The 14,242-nt window shown below is 36.9% G+C and overlaps 1 protein-coding gene across 3 annotated transcripts in view; it reads right to left on the bottom strand.

The window, feature by feature from the left end:
• The window catches only part of elmo1 (engulfment and cell motility 1 (ced-12 homolog, C. elegans)), a 123,444-nt gene that overhangs the window by 81,947 nt on the left and 27,255 nt on the right, over window positions 1–14,242 (bottom strand). The window lies entirely within an intron of this gene.

Here is a 14,242-nt window from a genome sequence, read left to right as displayed (position 1 = left end):
ATAATAAAATAAGGAATAATAAATCAATCAATAGTAAATAGCATTCAATGACAATAGAGTTTAAATAATAAAATAATGGATTATAAATAAATCATTAGTAAATACCATTAAATGATAATAGAGTTTAAATAATAAAAGAATGGATAATACATAAATAAATAGTAAATAGCATTCAATTACAACAGAGTTTAAATAATAAAATAATGAATAAGAAATAAATCATTAGTAAATACCATTAAATGATTATAGAGTTTAAATACAAAAATAAATGGAACCAACACTTAATATTTAATTAATAGCATTTGATGCATATTTGAGTTGTAATAATATCATATTGACTAATGAATAAATAATAAATGCAACACTGATAGATCTTAAATAATTAAATATAAAATGAGCGTTTCAATAATTATATAACAAATGAATAAATAGCATAAGTTTCAATAATAAGATAATAATAAATCATATGCAACTGTGATAAAGGTTCAATAATCAATTAATAATAATTAATTAATAAAAAGCATGTGATGAAGATCCTTAATAAAATAGATAAATACAAATAAAATAGCATTAAATTCTGATAGAGTTTCAATAATAAATAAATATGTGTTTTTTCTTAATATAATAGAGGGATAATAAAGGATACTTTTGCAGCAAACATACATATGTTCCTTTCTTAATGGTTTCCTCAGATGGTCGTGAGAAAGATGTTGTTGATCGGAGCTGGACCTTAATGAGTGAAGAGCAGGTGGAGGCTGCAGGCAAACCCACACAGCGGCGAAGCTTCCACCGGAATAGAACCAGCGTTACGTAAGAGCAACGTTGACGGTAAGAGCTTTTGTTTCACTCACTTTTGTTCAGAAAAGTATTTTTATCCCCGGATTTTTCAGTCAGAAGCGCCGCACACTTATGTTGTGAGTCACGCATGTGACAGGAGGTGGAGGTGAACGAACTGTTGGAACGCATGGTGACCGACGGTGACTCACGAGCAAGACGTCATTAAACACGTCGACGACTTATGTTCCTTTATATTCCTGTTCTCAAGGTCCGGCAGTTTTTACGATCGTACACTGACCGGTCTTTGAGTTGTCGTCGATACAAAAAAACGGCAAAAATATAATATCGCAACCGGAACTTTGAAGTTACATAGTAGTACTTGGACGTTCTTGTTGATATGGTGACCTATTGAATAATCAGTGTTTAAGGTAAGATAAGGAAGAGACGTTATTGAAGTCAACCCTTACACAGAGACTTGTAATAAGAAGTTCTTTTTTGTTTTCCTCAATCAAAAATATCTGAATGATCAAATGCATTTTTTTGGTTCCAGTGAAATATTTGGGAATATTGTGTGTTTCAAGACATTATATTATATTACAGGAAATATAATAAAACATTTTTAAAAAGTAGAAAAATGTTAATGCTAATAATGCTAACAAGGTGGATAATACAATCATAATGTATTCAACATCAGAGAACTGTGTTTGGCTAACGTTAGCCGTGTTGCTAATTAGTGTTAGCTAACTAGCGTTATTCGTGTTGCTAAATAGCATTAGCCATGTTGCTTACTAGCCTTAGCTTAATGTCATGATAGGATTCATTTCTCCAGAATGTACTTTATTTCAATTAATTTATTCTGTGCATAAATGCTAAACCTTAAACAAATCTTATATCTTGGAAAACTTTTTAGAGGAAAAAGTCATGTTTAAAAAATGCTAACAAGATGTATAATACAATCATAATTGAATCAACATCACAGAATTGTTGGGGGCTAACGTTAGCTGTGTTGCTTATTAGTGTTAGCTTTGCGGCTAACTAGCATTAGTCGTGTTGCTAAATAGCGTATTTCTAATAATTTTTTCTATACTTGAATGCTAAAAAAAAAAAAAATGTATATCTTGGTAAAAAAAATTGATGTTAGAGTTTGAATTAATACGTTATAAATTAGTTATTCTTTACAAATACAGAAGAATAAAAAAAAATAAAATGGAAAACAAAGAAGGGGGAAACTGAACAGAAAAGGGAGTTTTTTACCGTCAACTGTACGTTGATAAAACGTATAGAAAAAGTAAAATAAAGAAAAATCTTCTGAGACCATTTACCTACACAGTGACTCTATATTATGTTTTACTTTAATTATAAAATGGTATTTTTAAAAAATGAAACATGTTCAAATTAAACTTTCTCATAAAACAGCCTATTATGCAAAAATAGTACTTTTGAAAGCTGATTTTTAAATACCCTGTTTTTGCACGAACATTTAAAAAAAAAAAACATTGAACATCTTGATTGCGAGTCTTGGGAAAAAAAGGTACTGGTGGGAGGCAACATTTTACTTTCAAAATGAGGTGAGTCATCACAAACATCTGCTGAAAAGCACGACTCCAGGTAAAAGATGCTGCCTGGGACTCATAAAATATCAGAATTGTGGCGTTCAGAGTAGAAAAAACGTATTATCTTTACATATTTTTCATCAAAACTACTTTTATAAAATGGTTTTATCACATTGATGCTGAAACACCATCTTTGATGAAACACTTGAATAGAAGTGTGAGAACATATCGATACACCGATACATCGCAATATTTTACTTTTCAAAATACCATATTGATATTCAACAGCTCAGTTTAGCGATTTTGTTAAGTATTTTTGAATTTTTAAATCATATTATATATTAAAGCTAGTTCTTCGTTTGTTTAGCAATCAAACTTCTGACCACTAGATGGCAGCAGTCATTACGTTAATTACGAACAACAAAATACAGCCAGATTGTGGCAATGACTGAGGACGAGAGGATACAGTCGACTCCAGCAGCTTTTAAAGCAGCTTAAGGAAAATTGGTGTAGCGACGTTGACTGAGGACGAGAGGATACAGTTGACTAAGGAAGCTTTTGAAGCAGCTTAAGAAAATATGGTGTAGCGACGATGACTGAGGACGAGAGGATACAGTCGACTCCAGCAGCTTTTAAAGCAGCTTAAGGGAAAATGGTGTATCGATGAAGACTGAGGACAAGAGGATACAGTCGACTCCAGCAGCTTTTAAAGAAGCTTAAGGAAAAATGGTGTATTGATGATGACTGAGGACGAGAGGATACAGTCGACTGCAGCAGCTTCTAAAGCAGCTTAAGGGAAAATGGTGTATCGATGAAGACTGAGGACAAGAGGATACAGTCGTCTCCAGCAGCTTTTAAAGAAGCTTAAGGAAAAATGGTGTATTGATAATGACTGAGGACGAGAGGATACAGTCGTCTCCAGCAGCTTTTAAAGAAGCTTAAGGAAAAATGGTGTATTGATGATGACTGAGGACGAGAGGATACAGTCGACTGCAGCAGCTTCTAAAGCTGATGTTTGGAAATATTTTGGTTTCAAAACAAATGAAAGCAGTTGCGACTTCGTCAAGAGTCATTTGTTCTTTAAGTTCTGCAACACCAGAGTCAAGTACTCGACAATACTACAACTATATACTTGTTACTACAGCAATTATAATATATCGTATTGTTGACGGTATGCAAACATATTATTAAAGCATAACATGAACACAACCCTACACTCAATGGTGGGTAAAAGAACTGAGAAATTATTTCTAATTCTATTTTCAGTCCATCTCACAGCACAAGTGGACGAGTGTGACGACGCGAAGTGATTCCTGACGACACAATGAGGATGTTTCGGGGCTCAGTGGGGAGTTGTCGTCGGATGGAGAGGCGCTAGGATTAGAGAGCACTGGAACATGAATGACTAGAATGCTTTTCACGGCTCGGCTACATTACAGCAGCTTATCTGCCTCACAGTCCAGTCAGACAGGATGTGACGGATTTGAAGATAGAAAAACCTCTATTTTACTAAATCTTCAACAGCATCTGTAGGTTCAATTCCCTTCACTGCACAGTTACAAACCTTCTTCTTCTCTTCTTTAAAGATGCTTGTATAAGTTTTTGATTGTTGTGTTTTTAATGCATTAAAAGTACAGCATTATCTGTGGAATACTTTAGTAATCGGGTTTTCTAAGGAACATTATATTGATTATTATAGACATGGGATTAAACCACTTATAAGTAAGTAAAAGAGAAAACAGGTATCACTCACTTCTTTCCTTTTTTCAGAACAAAAACAAACAAAAAGACAAAAAACAAAAGACATATGGTTAAGCAGTAGTTAGTGGTTTTCTTTCCATCTCGAGGAAACATGACTTTCTGTGAGGAAAGTCTGTCGCCCCAACTAGCTGGGACAGGCTCCAGTCCAGAGAATTAGCGGTAGAAAATGAATAAATTAATGTTTTCGATTCATAAAAACAAAAACTAATGAAAGGACAGAGGCTTTGATGAAAGAAAAACACTAGCGTAGAGTTACACTGACTCGACAGTAGGTGGCGGCAAAAACAAACGTGGACAGAGACGAAGCATCTTCACAGCTGGTATTAAAAAGTGTAAAACATACGGTTAGATATTCCATTGGTGGAGCCAGTTTTATGTAGATGTTTGCCAGTAATTTATGTGATATTCATAATTATTAGTTGTATTTTTGTTCATTCTAGGTTTGGTGTGTCGCGCTCTGTTATTTAAGGTTATAACTTTTACAGCTCAAAAGTGCCTGTTTATGGTGGCTGCGCGTCACATGATTGGCTAAAAATACCATCAAGTATCTCTGCACTCTTTTGGTTTGGTCTGGTGGTTCTATTACACCAACATTTTAAAATTGAATTTAAAAGGCTACAAATGACAACATATTGAATCTAGATAATTTATTATTGTTATTTTTATTATTGGAATTAGAATATCAAACTATGTTTGGAAAAAAAGGAATTCATTAAAAAATATTCATATTTTTCAATTATTCAATAAAAACACATTCAACTTTTCAATATTTGAATTATTGAACTTTATTATTAAATAAAAATTGATTACATTTCTCAATATTCAAATTATTGACTTAATTAAAAACGTATTCAACTTCTTAATATTTAAATTATTGACACAATTATTTACTAAAAACAACTTAAATTTCTCAATATTTAAATTATTGCCTTAATTAAAAACAAATTCAACTTCTCAATATTTAAATTATGGACTTAATTAAAAACTAATTAAACTTCTCAATATTTAAATTATTGACTTAATTAAAAACTAATTAAACTTCTCAATATTCAAATTATTGACTAAATTAAAAACTAATTCAACTTCTCAATATTTGAATTATTGACTTAATTAAAAACTAATTCAACTTCTCAATATTCAAATTATTGACTAAATTAAAAACCAATTAAACTCCTCAATATTTAAATTATTGACTTAATTAAAAACGAATTCAACTCCTCAATATTTGAATTATTAACTTAATTAAAAACCAATTCAACTTCTCAATATTTAAATTATTGACTTAATTTAAAACTAATTAAACTTCTCAATATTTAAATTATCGACTTAATTAAAAACTAATTCAACTTCTCAATATTGAAATTATTGACTAAATTAAAAACCAATTCAACTTCTCAATATTTGAATTATTGACTTAATTAAAAACGAATTCAACTTCTCAATATTGAAATTATTGACTTAATTAAAAACCAATTAAACTTCTCAATATTTGAATTATTGACTTAATTAAAAACTAATTCAACTTCTCAATATTGAAATTATTGACTAAATTAAAAACCAATTCAACTTCTCAATATTTAAATTATTGACTTAATTAAAAACTAATTCAACTTCTCAATATTCAAATTATTGACTAAATTAAAAACCAATTCAACTTCTCAATATTTAAATGATTGACTTAATTAAAAACTAATTCAACTTCTCAATATTCAAATTATTGACACAATTATTTAATAAAAACAAATTAAATTTCTCAATATTTAAATTATTGACTTAATTAAAAACTAATTAAACTTCTCAATATTCAAATTATTGACTAAATTAAAAACCAATTCAACTTCTCAATATTTAAATTATTGACTAAATTAAAAACCAATTCAACTTCTCAATATTCAAATTATTGACTAAATTAAAAACCAATTCAACTTCTCAATATTTGAATTATTGACTCAACCAAAAACAAATTCAACTCATATTACTTTAATTATTGGTTTCAATTATCAAAAAAAATAAAATTAATAATGCAACAATTAAAAAAAAACAAAATGTAAAATCCAACCATTCAATATAATAAATAACGATCTCTCAAGACTAACATGTGTCCTGGATGACAAATTGAAGTTGTTTATATAGAGTAAACACACAACATTCATCTTATACATTTTTCTTCCTTCGACCGCTAAACTACGAGCTACAACAAAGCTCTTCGTGGTCAACGTGTCGCACGTTAATCTCTGAATCTTTGATTTTTAAATCTGCTCTTTCACGCAGCTGGACATCCATTTCATTCTTTGCAATAAAAAAAAACGCTCGACACCCGAGATCGCTGCCATTTCGAGCAGCGATCGATGTCTTCGTCTGCAGCGTCGTTGTCCTTTCCATACACTCCTGGTAATGGAAACACGGACCACACTTAGCTAAAATCCAATAGCTTGAGGGATTAACATCTCCGCTCGAGCACGTAATAACCAAAAGGTCATGTCTTGGCTCGACACACCGTCGTCTGATGTTCGCTGGCTGATGTTTTTTATTTATTTTAAAGTGTTGTCAAAGAATCATGTTTGTCGTAAACAAGCCCAGACTCCGGTGTCACTCGAGGAGCTTCTATCCCCGCTTGGCTTGAGTTAGCCTAGATTGAGATGATGGCCAAGAGCCGGAGAACATTTGGGATTGATCTCGGACTATTTTTACATGCCCTACTTGAATTAAATGGTTCAGACACCAGCCGGTGAAAAAAGGCTTATTGAACTCAAATGGTTAGAACGTAAGAGAATCCATGCAGGATCTGCCATTAGAGCCACTTTGGAGCGACTTTAAAGAACATCGATGGAATCAACAGAACCGTCAATACAGACGTTCCCCCGAGGCACTCTGGTTTCAAACACAGTTAGTGTTCATACGCTGAATTAAAAAGAGTGTTTGAGATAAGATAAGGATCAGAGATCATGGACCATTAGGGCTCAATGAACAATAAAAGAAGTTACTCTGACTCGACAGTAGGTGGCGGCAAAAACAAATGCGGACAGAGATCTGTGTTTTTTTAAGTGCAAAAATATGTTTCTAAATTCCATCTGTGTTGCCAGTTTTATTTCGATTATTTTATTAACGGTAATCTGTGTGATATTATAAGAAATACAAGTGATAATTATTTGTTGCGTTTCTGTTCATTCCAGGTGTGTTTTGCTACTTGTTCTACTTTCATATTTGTATGATGTTTAATTTTTTATTTATTTATATCCTTCTCCACTTCGTCCACTCAGGTCGTGCAGTGATTTAGGTATTTGAGGTTTTTATTTTCACAGTATTAAAAGTTAAAATGAAGATGTTTATTCATCCAGCAGGAGGCCGACCACGCCGAGTCTGGTTCTGCCCAAGGCTTCTGCCTTCTGATAGGAAGTTCTTTCTGGTCAAATATTCGCTGGGATCAGTTTTGGTTCCTCCGAGATAGTGTTACTTAAACTGTACAGCAGTGGTGGGTAATTACAAGCAAAATCTAAAGTAGCGAAAAGTACTCATACTCATCTGATACCTCAGTAAAACTTGATAGTGATGGTTAAGCAAATGGGGCCTAGGAAAATAAAACAAAAGAAAAATGTTAATTAGCTGTAATTATGTTCCTTTGGGTTGAGAATATTTTCTCCAAACATTTTTGAATCTCAAAAAAATTAACTAGTGAATGAATACTTCAGCTGTGCCATGCTGACCTAAGGAAGATGTTTTGTTTCCACTTATCTTTTCTTTTTTTAAGTGTCCAGAAAAGTTTTATAAAAGTTAAAAATTTTAAAAAAAGGACCCAGCAGATCACACTGAGCCACAGTCGCGAGGAAAAACGTCCTTTTAACAGGCAGAAACCTGGAGCAGAACCGGATTCAGTCTGGACAGTCTTCAAGCTAAATATGCTGAAATTATTACTTTATTGTACTTTTTATTACTTGTAATATTCTTAAACCTCATATCGAAGCACTTTCCCCACCCACATTTTTTTTTTAACTTAAATATTTTTTATAGGCAGTAAGTAAAAAAGTCGTAAAACAAAAACCCTATGGTCATATTTAGGCAATAGTAACGAATACATATCAAATAAAACGGTTAGTTTCTCTAGGATCTTTGGCCTGATCTGTGTCTTGAGATATCTTTGATATGATTTAAGAATACTACACACGTCTTGATGAAGTTAATAGCATAAAACAAAGTCGCGCATCACTTGCTTTCGAAACACACTTTAATATCAGTTCTAAACGTCTCTCAGAAATGTAATGGGAAATGACAACGCACCTGCTCAGGTATGTGAGGATGCTTGTGATGCACTGAGTGGAGATATGAAGGCAACTGAAGTGATGCTCCTCATACTGTGATGAAGGTTCAAGATCAACCCGGAATGATGAGTCGATCATTGATCATCAATAACCTGAACCAAGAGCAACACACACACACACACACACACACACACACACACACACACACACTCACGTCACAGTCATCTCTGAACTGCTGCATACGTGACAATCCAGCGTCTCTGTACCAAGAACGTTCAATGTTCTATTCATTATAGGTTGAGTGCAGTTTGTCCCTCACAGTTTGTTCTCCTCACCTGGACAGGTAATGAACGTTTGAACCAGAGAGGATCTTATACAACGACCTTAGCGGAGATACTGAAACTGCTTTGGATCATGTTATTAATACTATGGAGCCTCGCTTAGTAATACTACGGAGCCTCGCTTAGTAATACTACGGAGCCTCGCTTAGTAATACTACGGAGCCTCGCTGAGTAATACTATGGAGCTATGCTGAGTAACACTATGCAGCCTGAGTATTGCTGAGTAATACTATGGAACTTCACTGAGTAATACTATGGAGCTTTGCTTAGAAATACTATGGATCTTTGCTGAGTAATACTATAGATCTTTGCCGAGTAACACCATGGAACCTCGCTGAGTAATACTATGCAGCCTCGCAGAGTAATATAATGGAAATTTCGGAATACTAGGGAGCTTTACGGAATAATACTTTGGAGCTTCCCTGAGTAATGCTATGGAGCTACACTGAGTAATACTATGGCACTTTGCTGAGTAATACTATGAAGCTGTACTGAATAACACTATGGAGTTCGCTGAGTAATACTATGGAACTTTGCTGAGTAATACTATGGAACTTTGCTGAGTAACACTATGGAGCTTTGCTGAATAATACTATGGAACTTCGCTGAGTAATACTATGGAGCTTCGCTGAGTAATACTATGGAGCAATATTGAAATTGAAATATTGTTGGTTTATATAATTTTTTCTTTATTTTTGTTCTTCCCTATATAATTTTGGCTCATTACTATCCTCCTTTGGCCTAAAGGCCCCTCACAATCACCACAGTACATAATGTGGCCCCTGAGGGAAAGTCATTTCCTACCCCTCGTCTAGAAGTAAAGTTATATAATGTTTTATTATGATAGAAAACAAATACTTATAGTTAAGAAAGCTTGATCCTTTGAGTCAAAGACTGTTTGGTAAATATACATTTTGTTGACGAGCCCAAAGATTTCGGCCCCCGGCGTGATGGAGTTCGACACTCGTGCGTTACTCACTCGGAAGTTTACGGTGAGCGCGAGGCGTGTGAATGAACATGTTGGGAGCAATAACTTGTGTGGAGAAGCCACGAAGAAGTGCAACAGACAGTTTTAATAAAAGAAAAATGGAGGCCGTCGTCCCCTGCGATGGCACAAAAATCCGGGCTCTTATTAAACCATCGCTCAGGAGAGAACACCTGCTCCGAACAACACTCATTACCGGAGCATATATCTCCTTTATGCTGCCGCTGTAATTACGTTAGCGCTGAAGACTATCATCGCCAGAATAATAAGCGCTCTACGGACCGCTGGTATTATGGGATGTGGTTATCACCAGGGTAACCGGTACATCGCAGTAGAGTCGACGTCTAAACACGTAAACAGCTAAATGGGTGAAAATCAAAATTGACAAAATTACAAAATAATTATAGTGTGGCTTGAAGTGCCATAGGAATACACTTGCGGAGCGATACTAGATGGATAGATACACTTTATTGATCCCTCTGGAGGTCTTCTTCGGGAAATTGTTTACCATGGATCCTCACAGAGTAATACTCGGAATCAGAATTATTTTTATTGATATTATCATTGCAGGGTTCTACCAATTAGGATTGTGTTTTGGTAGCTTTGTGCAACATTAAACATTAAATGAAATCAGAAAACTAATACTATGCAGCCTTGCAGAGTAATACTATGCAGCCTCACAGCGTATTACTATGGACCCTCACTGAGTAACACTATGGAGCCTCACTGAGTAACACTATGGAGCCTCACTGAGTAACACTATGGAGCCTCACTGAGTAACACTATGGAGCCTCGCTGAGAAATACTATGGAGCCTCGCTGAGTAACACTATGAAGCCTTGCTGAGTAATACTATGGAGCCTCGCTGAGTAATACTATGGACCCTCACTGAGTAACACTATGAAGCCTTGCTGAGTAATACTATGGAGCCTCGCTGAGTAATACTATGGAGCCTCACTGAGTAACACTATGAAGCCTTGCTGAGTAATACTATGGACCCTCACTGAGTAACACTATGAAGCCTTGCTGAGTAACACTATGGACCCTCACTGAGTAACACTATGGAGCCTACTGAGTAATACTATGGACCCTCACTGAGTAACACTATGGACCCTCACTGAGTAACACTATAGAGCCTTGCTGAGTAATACTATGAAGCCTTGCTGAGTAATACTATGGAGCCTCGCTGAGTAATACTATGGACCCTCACTGAGTAACACTATGGAGCCTCACTGAGTAACACTATGAAGCCTTGCTGAGTAATACTATGGACCCTCACTGAGTAACACTATGGAGCCTCACTGAGTAACACTATGAAGCCTTGCCGAGTAATACTATGGAGCCTATTTAACATTATGGAGCCCTCGCTGAGTAATACTATGGACCCTCACTGAGTAACACTATGGAGCCTCACTGAGTAACACTATGAAGCCTTGCTGAGTAATACTATGGACCCTCACTGAGTAACACTATGGAGCCTCACTGAGTAACACTATGAAGCCTTGCCGAGTAATACTATGGAGCCTATTTAACATTATGGAGCCCTCGCTGAGTAATACTATGGACCCTCACTGAGTAACACTATGGAGCCTCACTGAGTAACACTATGAAGCCTTGCCGAGTAATACTATGGAGCCTATTTAACATTATGGAGCCCTCGCTGAGTAATACTATGGACCCTCACTGAGTAACACTATGGAGCCTCACTGAGTAACACTATGGAGCCTCGCTGAGAAATACTATGGAGCCTCGCTGAGTAACACTATGAAGCCTTGCTGAGTAATACTATGGAGCCTCGCTGAGTAATACTATGGACCCTCACTGAGTAACACTATGAAGCCTTGCTGAGTAATACTATGGAGCCTCGCTGAGTAATACTATGGAGCCTCACTGAGTAACACTATGAAGCCTTGCTGAGTAATACTATGGACCCTCACTGAGTAACACTATGAAGCCTTGCTGAGTAATACTATGGAGCCTCGCTGAGTAATACTATGGAGCCTCACTGAGTAACACTATGAAGCCTTGCTGAGTAATACTATGGAGCCTCGCTGAGTAATACTATGGAGCCTCACTGAGTAACACTATGAAGCCTTGCTGAGTAATACTATGGAGCCTCGCTGAGTAATACTATGGACCCTCACTGAGTAACACTATGGACCCTCACTGAGTAACACTATGGAGCCTACTGAGTAATACTATGGACCCTCACTGAGTAACACTATGGACCCTCACTGAGTAACACTATAGAGCCTTGCTGAGTAATACTATGAAGCCTTGCTGAGTAATACTATGGAGCCTCGCTGAGTAATACTATGGACCCTCACTGAGTAATACTATGGAGCCTCACTGAGTAACACTATGAAGCCTTGCCGAGTAATACTATGGACCCTCACTGAGTAATACTATGGACCCTCACTGAGTAACACTATGGAGCCTCACTGAGTAACACTATGAAGCCTTGCTGAGTAATACTATGGACCCTCACTGAGTAACACTATGGAGCCTCACTGAGTAACACTATGAAGCCTTGCTGAGTAATACTATGGAGCCTCGCTGAGTAATACTATGGACCCTCACTGAGTAATACTATGGACCCTCACTGAGTAACACTATGGAGCCTCACTGAGTAACACTATGAAGCCTTGCTGAGTAATACTATGGACCCTCACTGAGTAACACTATGGAGCCTCACTGAGTAACACTATGAAGCCTTGCTGAGTAATACTATGGACCCTCACTGAGTAACACTATGGAGCCTCACTGAGTAACACTATGGAGCCTCACTGAGTAACACTATGGAGCCTCACTGAGTAATACTATGAAGCCTTGCTGAGTAATACTATGGACCCTCACTGAGTAACACTATGGAGCCTCACTGAGTAACACTATGAAGCCTTGCTGAGTAATACTATGGACCCTCACTGAGTAACACTATGGAGCCTCACTGAGTAACACTATGAAGCCTTGCTGAGTAATACTATGGACCCTCACTGAGTAACACTATGGAGCCTCACTGAGTAACACTATGAAGCCTTGCTGAGTAATACTATGGACCCTCACTGAGTAACACTATGAAGCCTTGCTGAGTAATACTATGGAGCCTATTTAACATTATGGAGCCTCACTGAGTAACACTATGAAGCCTTGCTGTGTAATACTATGGAGCCTATTTAACATTATGGAGCCCTTGCTGAGTTATACAATTGACCCTGGCCGAGTAACACTATGCAGCCTCGCAGAGTAAAACAATGGAACTTTCGGAATACTATGGAGCTTTGCGGAATAATACTATGGAGATTCGCTGAGTAATACTATGGAACTTTGCTGAGTAATACTAAGGAACTTCGCTGAGTAATACTATGGAGCTTCGCTGAGTAATACTATGGAGCTTCGCTGAGTAATACTATGGAGCTTTGAGGAATTATACTATGGAGCTACGTGGAGTAATTATACTATGGAGCTACGTGGAGTAATACTATGGAGTTTCAAGGAGAAATAGTATGTAGTTTGGAGGAGTAATACTATTCAACCCAACAGAGTAATACTATGCAGCCTCACTGAGTAACACTATGGAGCCTTGCTGAGTAAAACAATGGAACTTTCGGAATACTATGGAGCTTTGCGGAATAATACAATGGAGATTCGCTGAGTAATACTATGGAACTTTGCTGAGTAATACTATGGAGCTTTGAGGAATAACACTATGGAGCTCCCTGGAGTAATTCTATGGAGCTTCAAGGAGAAATAGTATGTAGCTTGGAGGAGTAATACTATGGAGCTGAGCAGTGTCATCTGGAGCCTTGTGGTAAAATACTGAAACTAGTGATTTATTTTTCATGTTGGCTATAATTTAGAACCTATTTGAAGTGGGTCAACTAGTATAAAGAATTTTGGTCCGATAAGTACTGGAAGGGTTTTACTGTAATAGGATTAGGACATGTTTGAATAGAGACCGAACCCTCTAGTGGATAACACGTGTAATAACCCTTGACTACAGGGAATAACGTAAACGTTGACGCCAACACGTCCTGAGACTGAACCAGTCCGACTGCGGAGAACGATCCGGTCGCTTCCCAGATCTGCCCTCGACTCGCTGTGCCTGGCACCAGTGAGGAGGAACAATAGAGTCAGTGTGGTGGTCACACACACTCTTGCTTTACACTCCACCAGCTGTCCTCTCGTCCCACCGGCCCCCCCAGCTGGAGCTATACATCAAGCCGAGCGTAGTTCCTCAGACTCCCACCAGCACACATGTCATGTGGCTAAAGATCTCGCGGCCCCCCGCCCCCCCCACACACACACACACTGCTGTACCTCCCTGAGTGACTGCATCAGTGCACACAGCCACAACAAATGACCTTTTTTTTTTTTTTCTAACTCCTCTTGTCACACAGATGTTTGTTCAACTCTTCCCTGCTACGCCCTCCTCACCACACCGGCCTCCGGGGAGAGATGCCCACCGCTGTGGACCCACCCAATAATTTACCAGAGTCCTCGCCCGCCTCGTCCTTTATTTATAACCTCCGATCCTCCCCGTTACAAACATATGCTGGACCAAGTTAGCCCA

The sequence above is a fragment of the Callionymus lyra genome, chromosome 3, assembly GCF_982586985.1.
Source record: "Callionymus lyra chromosome 3, fCalLyr1.hap1.1, whole genome shotgun sequence".
NCBI classification, from domain to species: Eukaryota; Metazoa; Chordata; class Actinopteri; order Syngnathiformes; family Callionymidae; genus Callionymus; species Callionymus lyra.
The sequence above is the reverse complement of the archived record's forward strand: the minus strand, read 5'-3'. Positions and strand labels throughout refer to the sequence as shown.